The sequence below is a fragment of the Artibeus jamaicensis genome, unplaced genomic scaffold, assembly GCF_021234435.1.
Source record: "Artibeus jamaicensis isolate MK-2021 breed Jamaican fruit bat unplaced genomic scaffold, CSHL_Jam_final contig_889, whole genome shotgun sequence".
In the NCBI taxonomy this organism is placed as follows: Eukaryota; Metazoa; Chordata; class Mammalia; order Chiroptera; family Phyllostomidae; genus Artibeus; species Artibeus jamaicensis.
In genome coordinates, this window is record NW_026522005.1 from 3,226,910 (window position 1) to 3,251,709 (window position 24,800).

The 24,800-nt window shown below is 45.2% G+C and overlaps 2 long non-coding RNA genes and 1 other non-coding gene across 4 annotated transcripts; all 3 read right to left on the reverse strand.

Annotated features, from left to right (window-relative positions):
- Positions 1–4,886: 4,886 nt before the first annotated feature.
- Positions 4,887–7,590, reverse strand: LOC119041466 (uncharacterized). Its single transcript, XR_005081037.2, has 2 exons — positions 7,459–7,590; positions 4,887–5,191 (listed from the first exon to the last, which is right to left on the reverse strand). It is a non-coding gene; the product is annotated as an uncharacterized LOC119041466 (long non-coding RNA).
- A 5,808-nt stretch (positions 7,591–13,398) lies between these two features.
- Positions 13,399–24,543, reverse strand: LOC119041465 (uncharacterized). 2 transcript variants are annotated; one of them, XR_005081035.2, is made up of 4 exons: positions 24,196–24,543; positions 22,248–22,449; positions 15,043–15,189; positions 13,399–14,389 (listed from the first exon to the last, which is right to left on the reverse strand). It is a non-coding gene; the product is annotated as an uncharacterized LOC119041465 (long non-coding RNA). The 2 variants fall into 2 exon arrangements; XR_005081036.2 differs by lacking the exons at positions 22,248–22,449; positions 24,196–24,543 and adding an exon at positions 15,490–15,550.
- On the reverse strand, positions 14,695–14,816 carry LOC119041489 (small nucleolar RNA SNORA26). Its single transcript, XR_005081047.2, has one exon. It is a non-coding gene; the product is annotated as a small nucleolar RNA SNORA26 (small nucleolar RNA).
- Positions 24,544–24,800: the final 257 nt, after the last annotated feature.

The following is a 24,800-nucleotide window of genomic DNA, read 5'->3' on the forward strand; positions in this document are numbered from 1 at the left end:
CCAGACTGCCTGTGCTAGCTGTATGACCTGAAGCGAGTTTTTAACCTCTCTGTGCCACAATGTATCTGTCTACAAAGCGAAGATAGTAAGAGTCCCCCCAGAGAATGTAATTGCATTACTTTATGTGAAGTACTAAACAGATGCCTGGCACATACTAACCACTATATGTAATAGCTGCTCTTATTATTGCGCATGTGATTTTTTGATTACTGTTATTTCTCAACCCTCATCAGACATGAAGAGACAGGCCTGGTTTTACTCATCCGACACCTAAAGAAAGATACAGTGCCTCGTCCCCAGGAGGAGCCAGCAAATCAAACATTAACTCTTGGGACAGTTGCCTGTCTCCGAGTGGCCCGGCAGCTCCTGGAGGAAAGGAACCTGGACTAGTGAATGTTTAAAAATCTCATGTGGTCTCAGGCTCGGTGCCTGGCACATTCATCCCTTTCCCTTCCTCCTCATTGCCAAGTAAGTTATTGCGAGCATATTTGATATGCAAATGTTAGTAAATGTTTGGTTGCCAGAGGGGAAAATACTTTGCTGGCTGTAGGCTCCAGTTTGAAACTGAACTGGCTTCTGTGGATTGTATTTCAGTTCTGCGAGGAACTTTATGAGAGCCTCTTTCCTTTTTCTTCATGCATCGAACAAGTACTTATCACAGACAGAGGGTGCCAGGCACTGGGTGAGGCGCTGGTGACCCGAAGATAAAAGAAGGCAGGCAGAGCCCTCGCTCGGCTTGGTTTCACAGGCTGTGCTGGTTGGCGTTGTTTATGGGTGTCTTTTCTACTCATCACATGCAATTAGTAAAAAATAAGGGTAAGCTAACTTTGGAGTGAGCATCAAATTAGAGTTCCTGTAGCAGGGAAACTACATCTAAAATCAGGAGTGTATTTATGGGTGGTTAATATACCCTAAGCCTTGGGAACATTTACCTTATTTTCAAGTGCCAGTTGCAATGCCATTGGAGGATTTTTAAGCTAGGTTGGAACATAATTAGATTTTATTTGCCCATCCATTTTGATTAACTGAAAGAAGAGATCACTCTACCTGGCTACCACATGGAGAGAGAAAGTTGAAGGAGGGCAAAAGCCCCCCAGTTGAGACCAGTTAGAAACAAGTGCTGAGAAGACCCAGAGTTGTCAGTAGCCTAGGTTTTAGGTAAGGAGTGGCAATGAAGGGGGGCGGGTGGGGGCGGGGAGAAGAGAAAGAAGTAGAGGAAGCAGACAGATTGAAGACTCTTATTGGAGGTACTCAGCCGAATCTGGTGATTGACTGGGATGAGGGACAGGAGTGAGTCAAAAACGAGTCCCAAGACTCCGACTGGAATGACACAGAATGTCATCGTTTTTACAACAGGGGTGCTGAAGGGGGAAGGTTCAGTGCAGGTGGTCGGAAAGAAGTGAGTTTGTCTTCCCAGGTGTTGAGGGTGAGATGACTGTGAGCCACCTGAATGCTCACGTCAAGCACAAGTCTGGGGCTGGAAGGAAATGCCTGGACTGGCGATGTATCTAAGAGGAAGTAAAATACTGGAGATAACGAGGACCCGCAGTTGTGGATGAAATTGCCGAGGGAAAGTGTTCAGGGCAAGAACGGACAAGGGGGTCGTGGAGAAGAGCTACACCGTGCGAGGGTCTGCCAGAGGATGAGCAGCCGAAGAAAACGAGGCAGAGCTTCTAAAGCGCAGAAGCGAAGAAGCACGCAGCACCACCAAAACCAAAGAGTATCTCAAGGTGGAAGGAATAGTCAGTTTATCAAATAAGAGATATTTGAGTCAATGTATCAGCTAAGAGATTGAGGAAGACAAATACTAAGAGTAGCAACATTCAGTTCTCGAGCAAGGTTTTCAAATGCATTTACTCCTCTGACAACCCTATGAGAAAGGCAGTGGTATTATACTGCCCATTTTAGAGAAAATAAAACTGAGACTCAGAGAGTTTAATTGCCCTCAATTCATGTATTATCTCACCAGAGCCTATTAATTCAAGAATACTTTGAATTATCAAGGGCAGCTTGCATAGAATGGTAAGGATAGAATACATTTTGGAGCCCTGGCCAGGTAGCTCAGTTGCTTAGAGTGATGCCTGAATGTGCCAAGGTTGTGGGTTCCATCTCCGGTCAGGGCACATACAAGTAACCAATGAATGCATCAATAAATGGAACAGCAAATTGTTTTTTCCCTCTCTCCCCCTCCCTCCCTCTCTCAAAAATCAATTTTAAAAATTTAAAAACAAGAACACATATTGAAATAGGTTGTTAGGTGTAAGGGAGGTGAGCAGACAGACTAAAGATGTTGGCTTTGAAGGTGAGGAGAGAGAGGAAGAGCTCAGAAGTGCTGTGAGTGAGCAGCTCCTGCTGGTCTCCCGTGGCCTCCCTAGTCTGTCTCTGCCCCACGCCTTCCAGTGTGTTCCCCACTCTTCCAGACCCTAAATCAAACAGGCACGTCACTCCTGCTCCCTGCTCCCGAGCCGGCAGGCTCACGACTCCATTTACTCTCAGCCAGTTATTCTGCTTCAAATCCACTGGTTCCTCAAAACTCAGGTCAGTCCTCACTTCTGGAGGGAGACCCCTCAGTGCCACCTCCCGTGATGAGTTCTCATCAAAGGTCACTTTTAACATTTCTTCGGAATCCTAAAATGCTCGGCACAACGCTACATGCACACTCCGGAAGCTCTCAGATTTTCAGCAAGTGGTTATTGTCCTGCGAGCACTATTGACCTGATCACAGCCATTTCCCTCACCACCCTGCCTTCCTGTCTCTCCCTCCGGTCCAGGTCTAGATGACATGGAACTGACAGCCCGTGCCTGTGGGAAGGTGAGGCCTAGAAGGTGGGTGTGTGGTGAGGAGGTTGAAGCAAAGGAGCTTCCCTTGAGAGAGATTTTCTGGAGAGATTTGGTTGTAAAATAAGGAGATGTCAGACAGCACCTTAAGGGAGACGAGGCAATCGATGGAAGGGTTTGATCATTTTATTCGACCTTTCTACTATGATTATTAGTGTGGAGAGACCCTGAGTGTGTTCGTCATCACGAGGGGAGATGCGAGTTAACCTGGAAGTGAGGTTCGATGGAGTCCCCTATTGGAAGGTTAGGGGTAGATAAGGGCCCAAAGCTTTGGGAAAGAGGAATTCCACCCAGCAGGTTGAGGTAACTAGTACAGTTGTCCTCCGTCTTCACAGCAGAAAGGAAGAGAAGCCCCGCACCCCTGAGGGGTTTTGACTGCTTTGCTTTCTGCCATAGCCCTCAGAATAGTAAGGCGTATACACAGGCACTAAATACACATGGTAAGTTCTCACTTAACATTGTCAGTCTGTTCCGTGATGTGAAGTGAGAAGAGGTGCGAGGAAACCAGTTTTCCCACAGGCTGAATAAACGAGAGTGAGGTTCCTAAGACACCTCATCGACATTGCAGCAGAACATTGTGCTTTGTTGAATGGGAATGTGCCTTGGAAGAGCTCTAAGTGTAGACTCTCTAGGGCACAGTTATTCTAACAGCCCGATCAGATTTAGAACAGGGTTTCTTTGGGGGCAGGTAGACTCCTTCTGTGTCCACAAACACTATCTACGATGAGGGCAGGTAGTACCCCGGCGTGCTCCCCGAGAAGGTGCCATCACTTCCGTCACCTTCACAACCTCAGTGCCACCTCTCCGCCTGGAGGGAGGGCGAGGAATCGGACTGGCCCCTGGAAGGGGACTTCCCGCAGGCGGAAGCTCCTGTGTTTCTCCTCTTCGGTCCTGCCCGTCTAGACCGCTGCAACCACGTGGCCCCTGCAAACAAGATGGGGCAGGGCTCCACTCTCACTGTCCAGCTTTGTCCCCAGTCCCCAGTCAGGGATTAGGCTCTCACTCCTCCATTTCTTCTCAGACAACAGGGGTGGATGGGCAGGTTAAGGGTGACAGGGACAAGGCCGCACAAGCCTCCTCCTCCTAGAGGTCACTGTGGTGCTGTGGACCTCGTGGAGCGCGGCCCCCGTGGTCGTCTTCGTCACTGTCACCAGCGGCCAGAAGGAGGTGGGCTGCGAGGAGCTGACTGACTCGGGATGCCCTACTCAATTGGCAGGCCTTTCACGATCCAATGAACTAGGTGAATGGCTTCCAAGTTTCAAGAGGGCTAATGGAAGCAAATGATTACAAATGGTTTGTGTTATAGATAGAAATTCTGGTTCAATAGGGATCTTGGTTAAGAATAGTAAGGAAGATGGAGAAGCCAAAGAACTTATATGACTGGAGGCCATGAACTAAGTGCGGGGGGAGGGCAGAATGCTGGCGGGAAGGCGGGTACAGACCGAGAGGAACAAAGGGAGGGAAATGGGGCGACTGTAATAGCATAATCAAGAAAATATTCAAAAAATTAAAAAATAGGAATCTTTGAAACAGTACTCTAGATGTTTCCATGTTGGCACACTATACTCATTGCTGCTTGGATTTTTGTTTTAATCAACAGGGTAACTCAAGTTGGCTTCTTACCTTTGCGGGGGTGGGTGTTGCTAGTTATGAACCATTTGGCTGAAGTCAGTCTTATATAATAATGAGTTTCATCAACAGCTATTGCTGATTCCTATACAGTTATTACAACTTTTTGAAACAGCTACTGTTATGTCTAAGCTAGAGCATCAAATGTCTTCCTGGTTTTAGCATTTTTAAAATTATACATTCCGAAAAGTGCATACATCTTAAGTGAATTGTCATACAACAGACAGGCCGCAGTCACCGCCCCCCAGGGGAAGAAACAGAACTTCACTCGTGTCCCTGACGGCTTCCCTCCCCCCGCCCGTCACTGTCCTCCCTTCCCCACAGGTCACCCACCCCTCTCCCGACTTTTGCCACCATAGCTGAGTTTTGCCTGGGTTTTTTGTTTCTGCGTGTTTATATAAATAAAGCCATGCAGTGTGTAACTCTGTTTTGTCTGCTTTATTTGTAGTCGGTATTATATTCATGAGATTCAGTGGTGTTGCTCAGAAAGTCTGCAGTTGGTCAGTCTTTATTGCTGTATAGTATTCCATTGTGTGAAGATGTCACAATTCATTTACAGATTCAACACTGACGGATGTTTGAGTTGTTTCTCCCTGAAGGCCACTGCCAAAAGCGCTCCTCTGAATGCGGTTGTTGTGTGTCCTTCGACGAACGTGTGCACGCATCTCTGCCGAGGGTGGCCTTGGGCCTGAGTGGCTGGGTGGCGGGGTGTGCATACGGTCACCTGGGGGGGATCAAGCCACACAGGTTTTAAAGTATAAACTCAAACTAAGTTACACCCCACTAGGAGAGCATCAGGAGTTCCACTTCCTCCACATCCATCCTATTCTTAGTATATTATCAGGCTTTCTAACTTTAGCCATTATGTGCAGTTGTACTTCATTGTGGTATTAACGTGCTGTATTTTAATAAACAACTAATTGTGTTTCCTTTTGGAGCAGAGCGGAGAGAACCATATACAATGTCATAATAGTCACCGAAATATTTTAGGTAGTGAGTCCGCACCACCCCATTTCCTTTCAGGCCTGCCCCCGTAATCAGTCCATGTCCCAACTGACACAAAAACAGTAACACAGACTTGTGACAGGTCTGTCTGAAACGTTAGCAAACAGAAGAGTTCATCCACTAACTCCTCAAAACAAAACAGGTTAGAAAAGTGAATAAATAGTAAACAATTATAAGGAGTAACAGAAAAACAACCAGCTTTTAAAAATGGAGCATAAGCTGTAAAATAATGGAATATCACAATTCAGTTCGTCTGACCCAACCAGCCTGGAGCCGAGCGGTTCACACGAAGACCCATGGGAGCTGCAGACAGGGCCGGACAGAAGGGGCAGACGAGGGGCCGAGCTGGATCCAGTCTGGGCAACAGCGGCCTTTTATAGGGCGCGGAATTTTAGTCAACATGCTTCCTCATTAAGTCTAAACTTTCTCTTTAAACTTGATTTAGTTTCCCAAAGTTCAGATCAATTTTGTTAAGTTAATTTTAGTTAACCATAAAATACCACTATGTCCGTATGTTGTAATTATACAGCCCTGCTCTCTAATTGGAAGACAACTTGACACTGAAATTCAATCCTAACAGAACATGCTGTCTGGCTATCACTCTTCAGAAAGACAAGAACAGTCTAAGTTCTCTTTACCTTCTTTCCAGCAAGTCAAGGCTTAGAGTTTTATAAGGCAATCCATGTAAATACTCAGCTTCATCTTCCTCTGAGGACGCAGCGGGGGCGGGGGGACAGCTCTGTGCTGTGACAGCTTCCTTGGAGGAAGATGTCACCACTGGCCCACAATCACTGAGCGTGGACTTTGAGTTATGGCTCTGCTCTGATCCATGTACATTCATCCCGAGCTTCCAGGTGACAAACGGCACACAACTGCAAGCATCTAACCTCTGGCTACTGACCAGAATACAGCTAATTTATCCCTCTTTATGGTTTATGGTTTGAGTCTCTGCTAACAGCATCAGCATTAGCCTCTAACTTCTACTCATTGTGATCAGGAAAACATAAGTTCCCTTGTATTTCATTGGGATGCTAATTTAAAGTACCATGGCCCCTAAACCGAAAGCTCCGCGAAACAGGGGTCCACAGACATTTAGTTTAGCTTATGCCTACACTTAACATCCATTTGAATTAATGTCAATATTTGATATCTACAGAGCTCACAAAAATTCAGATTATCAGTTGAAAATCTCCAGCTATTCGGGGCCCACAATCCTGGTAAAGGCCAGAGGCTAAGTGGAGGTGGCCTCCTTCAGCTGGGGACACGTGTCCCTAATTCAGCAGCCTCCTAGCCAGGCCTCTTCACTCCTTTACACTATCTTTGTGGCCCCTAACCAAATAGAAACCAAGGCTAGGTCTCTGCCTGGAGGTAACAATGCCAGAATGTTGCCAGCAGCTTGAAGAGTCTCCAAAGATGCTCCGTATCATTCTGTGCCTGGAAGAGGCCTGCTGGATCGCCCAACCCCGCCCTGTCCTCTGCCACGCCCTTCCTATGGGCTGGATACGGCGTTAACACAGAACTTCACTGGAATACCACGTGTCTGCACCCACCCAGGGCCGACCTGGGACTTCCACCATGCCCCAGGAACCTGGTTCCCACTCTCTCTTCCCAAGCACATAGGCAGAAAAATGCTGAGAGATGCAGTTTAGCTCTTCCTAATCTGCAAAAAATCCAGCTGGCAACATCTGCAAGTTCAGCTCTTTTTAAGCACACATTCAATGTATTTTTTCCTGTGAGTCAGTATATTCAACAATAGTATTTAAAATTCAATAAAGGCAAATGAAATTACAAAAATGGATCATCACTTTTATGGAAAACCAACTAAACAAATGTTTTGCTCAAAATGTCAAGCATTAGGGGATTTGAGCTCATCACCTGAAGGAGATGAGCAATTTAGAAACAGAACATATAACCGTGCTAATTGATACTTCAAATACAAATGGTACAATGGTACTCTATGTCTTACCGGATGTGGAACTATATTACCTGAAGTGACAGTCCCGCAGTGGGAATCTCTGGGGCCCAGTAGACAACAGTTGGGCAGGATCTGAAGCTCTGAGTGTAAACAATGCCGGTCCATGGGAATCCTCAAGAGAGGTCAGTTCAATGCCATGTAGAACCTTGTGGCACAGAATTCACTGCTGTAAAACTCTCCCGGAGTTCTAACAACAGTTAGAATCTAGATGGTCTCAACCGAGATACTGCACTGCAAGGGTCCCAGCACAGCAGAGCTCCACTAGACCCTCTGGAAGGAGCTGACTGAGCCACCCTTTCTTGAATTATCAGTGGTTAATCTCGTGACATATTTTTGGAGTAACAGCTCAGGTGTGTACACACTTGGTGCTTCATCCCCAAGTTCTGATGAGGTTGTCCCATAAAAACATTCATTACATGGCTACTTTAGAAATCCCTACTGCAGTCTGTTAGAAATGCAGATTCCAGGGCTCGCTCCCAAACACTGACTCAGGAGGTCCTGGTGGGGACCAGGAATTTACCTATTAACCAATGCCCCGGGGCGTTCTGAGATATATGTGAGTTCTGTCCAGAAGGTTTCCAGCCATGTAATAGGAACATACAGACATTTATTGAAGAAGATATAAGAAACACTGTCCATGGGACAATGATGCCTCAGTCCCCTTCAAAGTACGCACCTTGGGACCTCACATACTTCTCCCAATCACCATCAGCTGTCCTGTTGTATTTTCCTGAATCTCACTGATGGTCTGAAATCTCTTTTCTTTCAAAGGTGATTTCAGTTTTGGGAAAAGCCATAAGTCACAGAGTGTCAAATCTGGGCTGTAAGGGGGGGCTGAGTCACCTGGGTGATTTGATGTTTTACCAAAAACTGCGCGATACTTGATGTATGAGCAGGCACATTGTCATTATGAAGCTGCCAGTCATCAGTTGCCCACAGCTGTGACCTTCTGAATCAAATGAATGTTCAAGCTTCACACAAAATTTGATGCAGATACGTTGCTCTACTCAGTCATTTTGAATGTGACAGCCACACAGTACACATGCTCACTCAATGGTGTCTATGGCCCCCACTGACTAGTACAGTGAAGTCATCATTGTTCACACATGCACATTCCAGTCCACTCTCCTTGGCTGCCAGGTTACATTCAACCTGAATCTCATCGAGCCAGCGTCTGGGAGATAATGAAACAAGTCAAATTTGCAAAGGGAAGGCAAAAAGGGCAAATCCAAAATGCTGGTCATTTCACTGGACAAATCCCCGAGTTTCCACAACAAATCCGTGTTCAGTTAAAAGAGGAGGATTATTACAAAGTAAAAGACACTTAAAGACATAACCAAGTGCGGTGGGCGAACCTTGTTTGGGTTCTGACGAGAGGAAATGAACTGCACAGGGACAGCTTTGAGACAACTGGGAAACTGAACATGGACCAGGTATTGGATGATAATAAAAAAATATAGTTAGGTGTGATAATGGCATACGGCAATGTTCTAAAACGTTATCAATTAGAAATGCCAACTAAAAATATTTATAGGCCAAGTGGCACAGTGTCTGAAATTCCCTTGAAAAGGAATGAGCAGAAATTAAGGCAGGGCCCAGAGTGCGCAGGGCGACCTGTTGCTAACCTCGGTCCAGGGCTGGGCACCTGGCGCTTTACAGTAGTTTTCTCTTTATTTGGGGCTATGCTTGAAATTTCACTGCGTGAAGTTTTTTAAAATACACTGTTGGCTGTAGGCACTCGCCCCTTACAAGTCAGGCTAACAAGTTCAAGAAGCTGAGATTATTGCTCAAGGATTAAACATTCCCTTCCACGGATAACTCCCCTAATGAACCCTTTGCAAAGGCATTTGAATGTCAAAACTCTTTGCTTTCATATCCTAAAATCCATTTTTTTCCCTCAAAGCCCAAAAAAGGCACTGGCGGTTTTTTCTTCGACCACATCGCCCTCCCCTGTGATAGCCTAATGAGGCACACAGAGCAAATGGACTCCATCTGCTGCTCTGGCTGCTCCAGCACCATTAAAAGATCCTTAAAAGCATCACTCATCTATTAAGTGAAAGAAAACTGTTGTCATTAAATTAAGGGAAAACAACCCTTTTTCTACTCAGGAGTTTTTCGTGTCATAAAACACTCTATTTAGATAATGGAAAAATGTAATGAAAGTGTTGAAGCAAAAAACGGTTGTACTGCCTCGGCCAGGGGATTCAGCTGGTTGAAGGGCCACCCCCAGAGGTCACAGGTTCGATCCCTGGTTGGGCTGTGTATGGGAGGCAACTGATCAATGTTTCTCTCTCTCTCTCTCTGCCCCCCACCCCCGCACCTTTCTCTAAAATCAATAAACATATCCTCAGGTGAGGATTAAAATATTTTTAAAATTTTTTAAATGTTGCACTTTGCCATAGCATATTTCTAGAGTAAAATGATTGCTCTCTTAGAATATTGACAACTTTGTTCTTGGTCACCTAGAAGAAAATGGCTTCAGATTAAGAATTCAAATGTCCTGAACCCCAAAGTAGTCTAATTAATCTGAGTGCATTTATAAGTTTCGAGTCAATTACCACGTAGATCTCTGTGTGGTGAGTAGATTCTTGAAGGCTAGGTGGATTCACTGCCTTTCAAGCTAAATCTGGCTACTTCTCTCACTCCAGGGTGACTAAGTGACACCCGCCACACACCTCCCTGGGCCATCATTCCTTCAAACGTCTACCTCCGGTCCAGAAGACATCAGCCAGAATGTTGGCTTAGACCCCTTTTAGGAATTCTGTAAGTAATGTTTCCAACTTTATTTTTAAAAAGTCTTAGGCAAAGGCCTACCAGCTGCTTCTACCGCTTTGCTGTGAAATGTTAAGAGCCATTAAAATCCAGTTTTAAATACAAGGTTTCTCAAAACATGTTCTGGAAATACCAGCATCAGAATTAAGTGGTGTGTTGAAAATACAGATTCCTGGGCCCCCTCTCAGGTTCACTAAATTGGACTCTGCAGCGATGGAGTCTAAAATTCTGCACCGTTAGCAAGTGTCCCAGCTGCTTCTTCCACACTCTCAAGTTTGACAGCCACGTTTTCAAGAATGCGGGGTTTCTCTCAAGTCTCGGAGAAAAACAAAGGATCCCCCTGCTCGGTGTGGCTCAGCTGGTTGGGCATCACTCACAAAAGGTTGGGCATCATTCAGTTCCCGGTCAGGGAACGTGCCTGGGCTATGGGTTCAGTCCCGGGTGGCGGTGTGTACAAGGAGCAACCAATAGATGTTTCTCTCTCCTATCCAGGTTTCTCTCCCTTTTTCTCCCTCCCTTACCTTCTAAAAATAAAATCTTCTAAAAAAATACAGGGTAAAAAAACAGCATCAGTAAACTCAGCCAGCGTGTATAATTCTCTATATGACAACAAACATGGTTTCTTCCAAAAATCAAAGGTATAACCACCAGCTGATACACGGATGAACAAAACTCAGTATATCCAATCAACGAAACACCATTCAGCCATGAAAAGAAATGGCGGCCCAGCACTGCATAGTGCTACTGTTGTTGGGCATCGAAAAATACTATGCTGTTTAAAAAGCCAGGCAATGCTGCCCCCCCAAACGCATCTTGTGTAACTCCATTTACACAAAATGTCCAGAATAGGCAAATCCCTAGAGACAGAAAGGGAATTAGTAGTTGCTAGCGGTGGGAGGTGACTGTTAATGGGTCGGTATCTTTCTGGAGTGATGGAGATGTTCTGGAACTAGATAATGGTGATGATTGCAGCTCGTGAATAATGCAAACCATTGACCTGGGCACTTTAAGCAGTCAGTTTTACAGTATCCAAACTGTATCTCCGAAACTGTTAAGGAAATTAGGGTGCTAGATGAAAAGGGAGGGCACCATTTTCTGGACTGAAAGAGGCTTAAAAAAAACTTAGGACACATAGCTATGTACAATGAGGAAAACCTTGTTTGAATCTTGATTCAAACTGTAAAATAGGCATTTTAGACAATGGGGGGAAGCTGCGTATGGATTCGAAAATATTTTCTTAGCAACCCTACTGGCATTGTTGCCAGGTGTGGTACTCTTTTCTATTGAGATGAATGCTGAAACATTTAATGGTAAAATACGTTTTGCTGCATTTTCTTTAAAATATTACACTTTGACAAAAAAGACGGCTAGATGGTACAAGTATTCAAAACAAATGTTTTTGGTTGATAGTTGTTGACTCAAAGATAAATACACAGGGACTTATTGAATTCTATCTTTATGCATGTTTTGTAATCTTCATGACAAGTTTTAAAAATGCAGTAACTTCGGGTTATTTTGATCCCAAACTTTCTGCTGCATCTTCAGTGTTCCGGTGAGACTGAAGGGCCCATGTTAAAGGTAGGTCCTTACTTTATCTGTCAGCAGGAAAAGGTCAGAGAATTTAGAATACTTTCATTAACTTGGAAAAATTAATGGACAGAGTAGAAAGGCACTGGGCTCCAAGTTCCTGTTCTTTTTTTAGATGAAAACTTCAAATTCTTCCCTCCAAGCCACTTTAAGAGGACAAAATTATTAACTCTTCCATTGAGCCCTGGCTGGCGTGCTCAGTGGTTGGAGCCCTGTCCTGTCACCAAAAGGCTGCTGGTTTGGTTCTGGGTCTGGGAACAGGCAGGCACCGGCACTCTCCGCCCCGTCCAGACATGCACACCCCGGGGTTCCCTGCAGATCCCTGGTGTGGCTGCTGCTGACAAAGGCCACCAACACCAAAGGGAGATGTTTCTCTCTCCCTTCCTCTCTAAAAAATTGTCAGTTGATACTTAAAGAGTTGATATCAAAATAAATGCATACTTTGATGTGTTGTGCCGGAATTAACATTTTATTGTGGACCTCCTACAGGGGGCTTCAGAACCTCTTATAATTTTATATGTAAAACATTTAATGCAAAATCTTTCATCAGGGAATTAACTCAAATTACCAAATCTTTCTTATGGGAGCATACGCTGTTTTCAATCTCTATTTTCAGTACTATAGTGAAGTGTGGCCTATCTGCTTCATAATTAGAATCTAATTTTCTTCTCCGATGATATGCAGCGATACTGATAATCCTCTTGCCACATAATTAGGACTTTAAAAAAAATTGTTCTGAGTTTAAGCATACTAAATCACCTTGGCTAGGAAATACTGTGTAGGTATCAAAAAATCTTAAACACATGAAGTCTAAGATCACCTTCTTTTTAGGTCATTGATAGTGACGTACTTGGTTGTACTGCCCTCTTTATGAAGATCCATGGAGGAAGAGTTCTCAGGATGGGTTCTTGTTAGCACCTACTTTCTATTTCTGATTTTTGCACTGAGTGTGAAAACAGCTCAGAGCAAAATGTTTACCTTCTTGAGCAAATGTCCAGAACCCAACGAACGGTATTTTGTGCGCTAGCCACGGGCTTTTACTCAAATCTGCATCTTTAAGATCTCATTGTAGTATGTTCTGATGAAATACAAATTCTTTCTGAACTAAAATATAGACAATGAATAAACTACATAAACAATAAATGACAAATCAAATACAGAATACTATAATCACAGTATCTCAGGTGCTTCAGGTCTTGATTTGGGTTTGTCCCTGGCCAGACCTGTCTGAAATTACGCCCTCCCTTCCAGTGCACACGGGCACTTCCCACTTCCCCTTTCTAACACATCTGTTGAATAAATTACCCAAAGAGCAAGGTTGGATTTTACAAAACATGGAATAGAAAAAAAAATTAGGAAAAGAGGCTAGAACAATGTTATATACTAAGAATGACTCCACCTTGGCTGGTGTGGCTCAGTGGACTGAGTCCGGCCTGTGGACCAAAAGGTTTTGGGTTGGATTCCCAGCCAGGCACCTGCCTGGGTTGTGGGCCAGGTCCCTGGTTGAGGGCTTGTGAGAGGAACCAATTACAATGCGTCTCTCCCTCCCCTCTACAAAAATAAAATCTTTAAAAAAGAAAACGAGTCCAAGGTGAGTATTAAATTCCTTTATTTAAGGTTTCAGGAAAACGAGGTATTTGTAGACACCGAGCTGAACAACAGAAAGAATTTCTAGCACATACTAGGCTGTTCTTTGACAGCACGTGTTGCTGCAGTCACGCTTTCTTCCCACATGAAACTTTCCCCATTATCTACAGTGCTTTCTTATCCTGACAGTCTAACACCACTGTGTCCTTTAATCCCTTCTTACACTATGCCACCAAACAAAAACCCCAACACGCTGACGAATGCTCCCTTTGTGCCAAATTTTGGAAACTTATATAGGTTCTTTATACTATGAAGAACTTCTATTAAGTAGTTCTAGTGTCTCATCACCCCCCAGCCCCCAAACTGGCCCCATCTATTTAAATACTTGTTACACCAGGACACTAAACCTCAGTAAGAGAAAGGACTTTGCAGAGGTCACACCTCTTCCTGCTCAACGCTCAGGGCAGTGTGGGCAGGCACACTCCTAAATCACCCATCATGAAACAGCAAAATGCGCTGAGCCTTCAAAAAATTCACTGAAATTGAACACAGCCCCTCACAGCTGGCACACCCATACAGATGGGTTCCTAGAACACGCACTCGGTTGGGGCAGCCAGTGCTTCAAGGGGCACACCCTCCAGATGATTCTGGATTTTTTGCTGGGTTCCTCACCCCACAAAAAAAAATATACATGATTGTGTCTCAGGCCAATACCTAACCCGATGCTTCACCTGTAAAATAAGAACAGTATCGACTTAAGAGCTGTGAGAGGGAAATGGTGAGGTGAAATCACTGTAATTTCACCACCAGCACTGTGCTCGGCACTAACTCCTGTGCGGGTGCAGGGGCGCACGGCTGCTCCAAACTTACGTATTAATGTCTGACCTCATTACAGGCACACGTGCATTGTACTCTGTAGCATGAAAGTTGTTATGTCTGTTAAAATACCAGCATCACAGCATTCCAGCGTCAAAGGCTTGAACCTGTAGTTTCAACCTATAAAAAATGAAGTTTTAAATAACTAAACAGAAAGAAACCTCTGGGGTATTTTCTTCTGTTTCAAATCATGTCCACGAAAAAAGCCTCAGGTACACATTGCATCATCTGGATTTTTTGCATCTTTAAAGATAACCAAAGTATCCAAATTCTCTTATTTGTTTGAAAATACTATGTGGTATCCCTATAGTTTAAAAAAACATGCTTGAAGGTATTATCAAAGATAGGGTTAAATTTATCAATTTGCTACTGTTTTGAAATATTACAAGGGTGCTGCTGCAACCGAAAGGAAATTTTCGTGTTTGAGCTGTGACTCCAGACAGGATCCAAAGAGGAGTTTTACCATCTCCTCTCTGGGTTTTATGGAGACTTACTTTACCCTTCTGTGTTAGCCTCCTAAGGCACTGAGTCAACCTTAAAAGGGCACAGGAAAGGGAGACCTGGGTTTTTTTAAAAAGGTTCTCTACGGTTTCCTTAGCTAGTCCGAGACCCAGTAGAGGCAACGGTTGTGCCCGATGGAGCCCGGGTATTACATTTCCTTTACGTTACAGGAAGGCCAGCTTCTGGCCTTTACACTGCACCCAGGAGCCCTCCGGCCGCCATTGCCACGTGCTCTGGGCCCGCGTCCTTTCATTTCATGCACGGGGTCGTACCTGTGCTTAGACCTCAGGCCGCTGCACCCCAGCAGACGCTGGGGACAAACGTCCCAGGCCCAAGGTCCGTCTGAGACAGGCTCTCGCCCCCCGCAAGCCGAGTGGAACCAGAACGCCATCCTGCTACAAATTAGCGGCGGCTGCGCCCTGGGGAAACAAAGCGCAACCCTGTGACCGTGCCCCCGGCCTGCCCTGCCCGCGGGAACCCTCCGAGCGGCCAAGCGCAGTGTTTGTGCCTCGTGCGGCCGCGAGACGGGCACGGCCGCCCGTCCCCCGGGTCGCCAAGGGCTGCTCTACCCCTCCGTTCTGGCCACCGGGAACAGAGGAGCTCCGGGCGGGCAAAGCTCGAGGGGACGCGGGACAAGTACAGCCCCACCCCGGCCCACAGGCCCTTCGGGTGACCTCCCTACCCTACTGCCAGGGACCGGAGGCAAAAGGTGCACTCACCTCCCAACTCCACCAGACTAAGAGGCCGGGGAATCGACTGCACCGCAGACCTAGTTCCGCGGCTTGGGGCGGGACGGAGGGCGGTCCTGGGCAGCCAATCCCAGAGAAGGCTGTGGGCGGAGCGAGCTGGGCCATTGGTCCCCGCCAGCCCTCCAACCGCCTGGCTTCTTGCTACTTCCAAGCTCAGCTTCCTTCTGGGAACTTTGAAAACCCCGGCGCCTCCCCAGGCTTAGGCCCTCGTGGGTCTGGTTCTGGAAGGCCAAAGTTCCTTCCGTGAGACTATTCTGTGGAGGCCCTAGCCGTGGGCTGGGCCACGACCCAGGAATTTCCTTTCATACAACCACGCTAGTCCATTATGGGATTAGAGTCTGTCCTGCGAAACCATAAGCTTAGAGAGGTCGGACCGCTTTTCTTTCAAGTTGCAGTGCAGGACTTCTAAACTTGGGAGGCCCAGCTCCCTTCCTCCTGCTAGTCCCTCCTTTACAGTGTCGAAAAGTAGGGTGTAATGAGTCAGGGGTGGGCCGCTGTAAGCCTTTCCTTAAGTGACAGACTCAAAGGCGGCAAACAAGTGGAATAAAAGTGGAGTATATTTGAAACTGAAAAGTTCTACTACTGTTTCAAAGATTTGCCATCTGTTAATGAGTTTAATCCTCAAATACTTTTTATCATCCCCACATTATGGTGGGGAAACCGAGACACGCTGAATAACTTTCCGAGGTCACAGAGCAGGAAGCACGTGGGGGATCTGGGATTTGAAAAACAGTGAAGGTCTAGCCCCTCAAAACACTTCGTACACTTCCCCACACCAGGTGTGGGGGTAGGGCCAGAAGGAAAATAAACGAATGGCCTACATACTACTCATCGATCAAGATCATCCTCTCAGGTGGGCTTGGGGCTCTTCAGGCACAAAAACAACTTTCGGTAGAGGCTGCACGTGGAACTGGAAGGCACTTGACCTGTTTCAGGACCCAGAAGTGGACGTGGAACTTCAGGCTGTAGGAGCAGAGTGGCCTGAGAAGAGGGTAGCTTGGGGACCGAACCCTGATAGAGTTTGTCTTTTATGCTAAGGACAATGGAAAACTGTTGAAATGTTTTTTAACAGGAAATGATAGGACTTCAAATTGGGTGTGGTTGGGGAATGTGATTAAGATGATTTTGGTGGAGACAAGAAATGAAATAAGATGTATCCATACATTCTAGCACTCAGCCACTGCTGTGCAACCATGGTCCTCTTCTCTTTTACTGTCTTGCATAAACACACCTTAATCCTATAGCTCCCCGGGAGTTTCTTTTAATCCACTTTTTTTCCTTCCAAGTAGGAAAGCCCTTATAATAATCCTGCGGTCTTGCCCTGTCCCCTTCCATTCCATCTGTGCAGTAAACCCCAGCTCATTCATGGTTGATAAACGTCAGAAGGGAGCTAGACATCCATGCACAAAGGAGTAAGGAAGCAAAAGTAAACTTCTAAAAGTAAAATGGACTTAGCCCAAACCTACAAAACTAATGTATTTCTTTGTAATAGTATGCTGGCTCAGGAGGTGGGGGTAAGGGGTAGGTGGGGTCTATCCCCCCAGTCTTGGAGCTTCTGGTGGCTACCAGCTTTCCTCAGCTTGAAGTCACATCACTCCAGTCTCAAGGCCAACATTGTGTATGGGATCTCCTCTGCCTCCTTATAAAGTCACTTGTAATTCAATTTAGAGGCCGAAAAGATTATCTAAAATGATTTTCCCATCTCAAGATCCTTAACCTAATCACATCTGCAAAGACCTTTGTACAACTAAGGTAGAATTTACAGGTTTAAAATGAGGACCTGATCATATGGTATTTGTCTTTCAGCACCTGGCCTATACCATATGATCTCACCTTTAACAGGAAGCTAAACAACAAAACAAACAAGCAAGCAGAAAAAAAAAAAACAAAGACACCGAAATAGAGAACAAGGGGATAGTGACCAGAGGGGAGAAGGAAGGGAAGTTAAGGGGAAAAAGGGGGAGGGATTTGGAGGAACAAATAGGAAGGACACAGGGACGAGAACTAAGGGGGGTGGAAATGGGAGGGAGGTGGGGAGCAAGGGGTGGGGGAGGCTGGGAAGGGAGAAATAGACAAAAAACTGTACTTGAAAAATAACTAAATAAAATTAATTATTAAAAAAATAAAATAAAATAAAATGAGGACCTGATGTCTCTGTAGTATTCAGGCTACTACACCATCTCTAGGTTTTCACAGATTTTCCTTCTGTAAAACAAGGCGGCTGCACCGTGTAATCCCTAGAACAATACAGCCAATAAAAACTTGCTGCGGTAACGGAAATGTTCTATTAGCTGCTGTCCAGGGCAGTAGCCCTTAGCCAATGTAGCTAATGCCACTGAACTGATTCTTTTCTTACTTTTGATGTAAACAGCCACATGGGACTAATAGTTGTCATACTGAATGGTGCAGTTCCAGTATCTCTGTAGTTCTAAATCCTGAAGTCTGTGAAGCTCCTTTAAAGAAAGTAAGTTCCCTGTTCCTCCCTTGGCAGTGTTTCACTCCCTGGCTAAGAAACTGCTCACAGCTTTCACCTGCTGTCCTTCACTCTCATGGACTTCAAACTGAGCAACACCCTTCTTGCCAAAAAAAAAATTGGAAAACCAAAGTGTACACAGAGCTGCCCTGATGAAGTTGGGGAGTGGGAGACAGAGGAGGGACTGTGGCAGACTCGGGGTCCCCACCCGTTCACTGAGCCCAAACGACCCCTCGAGGAGCAAAGGGCCACCACCCGGACTCAGTGGAATGGAGACATTTGTGGAACCAGCGGTTACTCTTGGAAATGTGCTGGAGCCTGGAGTTTCAGACTTTAACACACACAGTTTTACATCTTTCCCCTTGGCAGTAGCTACAAAATCCTGCCATTTTCTTGGCCAGTTTCGCCTTCACTGGACCACTGTTGACGTGCTATTCTACGCTGTCCTTGTTCTGCCAGAACTTGCTGTTTGTAGCCGTAGCTGTAGCCTGCTAAGGCTTTAGGACCGTTTTCTCTCGATTTTGCCTTCCCTTTCTCTACTTGGCATTTGACGTCACCTCACGAAGGCTCTTCGTCCTGCCCATACCCTCCTCTCCCCTCTCACTTTGCTGTTGCTCAGCTGGGAAGCCGCCATCAGTGGGTCCGAGCAACCACACGCGCTCATTTTCGTCTGCTGTGCTCACAGTACGGAGAACAGTGCTCGGCCCATAGTAGGTGGTCTGTGAGTCACTGAACGTTAACGTCCAGCATTTTAGTAGTGCATAAGTACCAAATACCAGCACTGTCATTTTGTTCTAATACCACAAGGACTGCACAGTATCATAAAAACGATCCTATTGTACCACCAACGAATATGACATTTACTGAGTGCTTAGTGCTCACCAGGTAATTAGATGTACTATGTATAAACTCAACTTTAGTGGCTCTAATGATTACCAATTCACAGGTGAACTGAAGCTAAGAGGTAACCGGTCTGAGATCACATGGAAGTGTGGGGATTTGAACTCAGGCACTTATGACGCTGCTCCTACAATCAGGTGGCTGGAAGCCACTCACTTGAATGCCATATGCCAATCAGCTCAATACAATGATTGATATCAAGCTTTATTATAAATGATAGTGTCCCTTGTACTATACTCACGGGGGTTTATGGCTCAACTTAACTATTTGAGAACCTGTAATACGCCAGGCACTTGGCTAGACCCTGAAAATGTGGTGGGAACCACGACCGACTTTTCCTGTCGAGGTAGAGAGCCTGAGGAATGGAGGGGCAGGACAGTCAGGTGACTAAATAAGCAGCCACTGAGCATTGTTGTGTGACAAGGCCACTATAGGGTGCTCCAGAAATCCGGAACAGAAGCACTTGCGTATGGCAGTGGGGCTGGGGGTGGGGCGTGTGGGGAACGTAGGAAGGGACGACAGTGGTTACAGTAAAGTAACTACTTTGGGAAAATGCATGGGTGGTAGGGAGCGTTTTAGGCAAAAGCCACAGCATTCAGAGGCCTGAGAGGCTAGAAAGCAAGCTGCCGTTTTCAGAACAGCCTAACATGTCCACCCTAGCCCTGCGTACAAACGCACGACATCCCTCCCGCAAGGTCACCTCTGCAGCTTCACTTGCTTCCCCCCCGAAACCTTTAAACACATTCTCCTTGGGGCCTTTGCCCTTGCTTTTTCCCTCTGAAATGCACTATGCCTGTTTGTATAGGGGGAATGGGAGAAAGTAGATTTTTTAAAAGATTTTATTTTTTAATTTATTTTAGAGAGACAGGAAAGGAGGGAGAAAAAGAAGAACAGCAACACCAATCACAGGTCCACAACCCAGGCGTGTGCCCTGACAGGGAACCGAAGCAGTGGCTGTTCCGTCCGCAGGCCGCCGCTCAATCCGCTGAGCCACGCCAGCCAGGGAGGGCAAAAGTAGATTTACAGTTATGAGTATGTGAACTAGACTTTATTCTTCTACTATCACTTATTATTTATATCATTGCCACATGAACAACTTTAAACCTACTTTTGCCCACCGCTGCATACTTGATTGACCCCGTGAAATTGATTTGGACTTTTGGCCTCCAGAAGTGTGAGAAAATAAATTTCTGTTGTTCAAGCCACCAAGTCTCGTAATCTGTAACAGCCGCCTCGGGTGACCAGTGTGGATGGACAGCTTGAGACCACAAATGCAGCTGGAGCTGGAGCCTCACCAGCCCACACTGCCTCCTACACTGCTTTATCAGTGCTTATGGGTGAGGAAGTAGGGGTAAATCTTATCTAGTCATCAGCCACTTAGAAAACACCAAGGTGTGGCAATGAATTAGAATTCATTCAGGTTTAAAGCATGAGAGACATGAACACAAGGCTAAAATATGAAGGATTGGCAAAAACTTCATAATAAAACAGACTATCAAAACTATAAAAAGTCAACTTATGGTTTATTGGAATATCAGTTGCTTAGGTATACTTTTAATAAATTTCAGTACACAGTACAAAACACCATCCAAAGTTTGAGCTGTAAAAATTCAGTGATGGGAACATGACAACAGGAAAAAATACTCTAACGCCCACAACATCTGCCGTGAGGGCCATGCAGCTTTAGCCAGCAGTGTCCCAGAGCGAATGCAGACCATTAGAATGAGACAGGTTTTCCATAATCAACTTCAATTAGTTTTGGCTCATGTTCCGTGAAATGTAAACCTGAACGTCTGGGAGGTTTTTGAAAAGAAGTATTGTAACTAGTAAAACTAGTTGTCTCAGGGTCATTGTCACAGGGCTCTGACTTGAGTCCAGTGTACGGAACTTTTGGTGTCTCTAGACTGCAGCAACGCCAGTCCTGCATGAGGGTGGGCGCATACTGGAGACTGGGAAGGGCGTGGGGGTGAAGAATCCAAGTTTCTGAATGAGAGGTTCCTACTTGACGAAGTCAAAATTTATTCTTATGGGAAAGAATAATGCATGATTGGACTAGCTCCCTAACTAAAAATGGTGATGTTAATGGGCAAATATATGTGGAATTGTTTCCCTTGCATTATTTTCTAGGTTTATCAAAATTTCTTTTATGTGAAATTATTTTCATGTATTGCTTCTGCATAAGAACACCGTATCTCTATCAACTCTAACGTGAATTACTGATGCATTTGTATTAGTGTTTCAGCAAAGCTACCAATTTTGACCAGAATGTTCTTGAAGATCTTTATGGTCTCAGGAATATTCAAGATAACACCTTCCTTTCGATGAATGCTTATTAGAACAGAATCTTAAGATATGGCCACCACACTCAGTAGTACATGGAAAATGTCGAAACCCCCCTTAGCCTATGGAAGCTCCTCCTCCCCATGAAATAAAGATCAAAACCCAGCTTTATTTGTCTATCCTTCATGCCAAATTCCAAACCTGAATAGTTCATATAGAAAACTGTTTAAAGTTGGGATTTAGATTACGTAAAGACAGGTTTTATGGGCTCTTGACCATTTTTTATTCAAATGAGCTCACCTTAAAGAAATAAGGTGACCATGCTCCCATGTTACTTCTTCAGTTGCTAGGTCCCTCCTAATGCACTTCCGGCTCCCTGTGCTGTTTTGTCACGCTCCACAGTGCCGTTTGCACTCCGCTTAAATCATGGACCTGCAAAGGCCAGTGAAACATGACTGAAGAAGCTCCGTCCATTTTGGAGTCAACCTGAAGTTTCTTCAGACCAAAGACACAAAGGTGTAGAATTGCACCCTGAACCTACACACACCCAAGTGGCAGATTCCTGGGCAACTCTATTTTGGTTTGGTCTCCACTGTCTCACCCCCGCGCCACCCGCCCTAAGAAAAAAATTTAGAGTAAATTATTTAAAAGAGAGTACCAACCCGCACCGGTATCAGCGCAACCAGCGGGAGCACCACGCCCCATCGACCACAAGTTTTCTTTTCAGAATGAGTCTGTTTCCTTATCTAAATTTAAGTTTTGAGCCTTTTTTCTTACAGTTAATTGTCTACTTGAGCAAACCACCCCTTCCATGTTTCCATGTGCCCTGTGGGTGACTGGACGGCCACTTCGGGCATCACCCTGGATGTCATCTCTGCCTTCTTTTGGGCCAGTCCAAACCTCTTGCTCTTGATATTACTTCTTTACTATCACCGACTTTGAACATTCCAAGTGTCTCACCCACAGACTGAGTTAACTCTGCACAAAGTTTAATGTGAATTCTTTGCTCTAAAAATGATGACCACTCATTTTCATGATTAAAACAAAAAGAGTAATTCTATTCACTTCTACTCACAAAGTTAGATGGCAACCTTGAAAGCAATGTGGTGGCCAGCTGAAATTTGTGATGCGTCCCAGTAACCACCACTCTGCCAACTGCATGGGCCACACGTGAAAAATGAGCAAAAACTTCCACAGAAGAGTGCAAATATCTTTAGAGGAGCTGATGAAGCTTCGGCGCCATGACCTCTCGGCCTGAATGCCTTCTATTTCCCCACCTACAAAAGGGGAGAAAGTGAATCAGCATTTTCTCACTTGTCAAATGGGTAGAAAATTGGGACTTGAAATACATTAGCTATGTGTAGAAAGCATTTACCGCTCCCCCCAAAAAACTCCTAAGAATAAAAAAATACAACCTAATAACACTTGGGTGTGTATTTAGAATGATCTATGTTGAAATTATGTTTTTTCTAATCATGTTGACATAAAGTCTCAAATGCAAAATACCAAAATAGTTTCTTTCCCAATACATAACGAGAGTGGGTACTGATGATACCTTGTCTGCTAAATACAGTATGTGTGGTTGGGTCCCCAGGAATTCTGACACGTAAGTACTGTTACTCATATTCATCCTGAAAATACTCCCCAGTGCATTCAGAGTTTAAAATAAACACACATACATGGAGAAATAGCATGTTGTGAACTTGGAATATAAATGATTTCATTGAATTCTTGAAGTTTGAAAGGGTTTTCCACAAATTATGGCTGAACAATGCAAATACTAGGATTAAAATTAAAACAAGGTTTTTCAATGGTTGTGACTTTCGATTATACCTATTGATGAGTCATTTTTTGTTTTTATTGTGATGAGATATACATAACATAAAATGGATTGTTAATCACTTTTAAGTGTACACTTCAGTGGCATTACCCGCATTCACCACGCGCCACCATCACATTTCCAGACCTTCCCCATGTGCACAAACAGCCACTGGGTGCCCCGTAGTAGGCCCCTCCTCCTCTCTCCCCAGTCCTCCGCGACCTCTATTCCACTTTCCATTTCTAGGGATTTGACTGCACTAAGAACCTCAAATAAGTAGAACCTTACAGTATTTGTCTTTGTTATCTGGGTTATTTCACTTAATTAACATGTTTTCAAGTTCCACTTGAACCCCATCACAGGTATAATTCACTCCTTTTTAAAGTTGAATAATATCCCATTGTATGTGCATACCAACCACATTTTGCTTATCTCTACATGGACACTTGGGTTGTTTCCACATTTTGACTATGGAGAATAATGTTTCTATGAACACTGGTGTATAAGCAACCGAATTCCTGTCACCTCTTTTGGGCGTATTACCAGCAAGAGGTGGGATTGCTGGATCATATGGTATCTCTGTGTTTAAGTTTTTGAGGACCCACCAAACTATTCACCGCAGTGGCTACACCATTTCACATTCCTACGAGCAATGCACACGGTTTTAATTTCCCCACATCCTTGCCAACATTTGTGATTCTCCATGAAAAGTACAAGAAAATTCTGGTATCTATAGGGTTAAATATTCTCTTCCCAATCCCCATTTGCCCCCCCTCCCTTTTTTTTTTTGGCAGTGCTAACATACTCAGGCTCAAGAATTTTAGCCTTAAGTATAAAGTTCTTTCATGTTGTTTGCCAAATGCAAGAATTCAATATATACTGACATGGTCCTTTACTGAAGGAATCTGCATTACCTTCTTGAGCAGTGAATAGGGTTGCTTTAAGTGTCTGTATTAGAAACAAACTGTGACCGTACCCCCACTTGAACTATCTAAAGCAGCAGGAAAAGCATGAGCTGGAAAAGGTGTAAGACAACAAGAGCCGACTATTTAAATGAGACAGCTAAATCCCTCTATGCACCCTATCACACTGTGCAGCACGCATTCAAAAGTGTATTAGCAAGAGAGCCGCAACTTCAGCCACTATTTTTAACTCATGCTCACTCGGGGTCGCAAACCCTTCAACACGGCGTGAGCGTTAGTACCTGGAAGGGCCTAATCAAGTCGCACTTCACGACCACAGGTTCCTTCTGCCAAGTAGCAGCTGAGCCACTTTGACAGCGAATCTCAGCACCTGCAGAGAAGGCAGGTGAGCCCGAGGGAAAGCCGAGCTCTGGTGCCAAAAGAACACAAAGCAGGGGCCGCGCCTTGCGCTGGCCTCTGGCACGGTGGGTCCGGGGTTCTCAGAAAGGCAGTTCCTTCCCTGAGGCTCGTCAAACTCCCCGGCAACGTCCACTGCCCTTCGAGATCGGCTCGGAGTTGGGAGTCGGCGGAGGTCTTAACCGAGGCAACGGAAGCGGATAAACAACCTCCACTAGTCTGACCCACGGACTGAGGACCCTGTGACCTGTACCCTCGCGAGAACCCTGGAGACACTGTCTGCCAATCACCGGATGAGGGGGCGTCCTGAGCGCATCCGGTTGGTTAAACACGGAAAAGCTCGTGTGCCATTGGTCTCTTTTTCCCCACCTCTCTGTTTAGAGGGTGGGGAACCGCAGAGGAAACGCCTACCCGGTGCTGGTGCTTGAGCTCGGTAGAGGGAGTGAGTGCTAACGCTTCACCTGTGGCGTTTTAGGAACTCTCAAGCCCA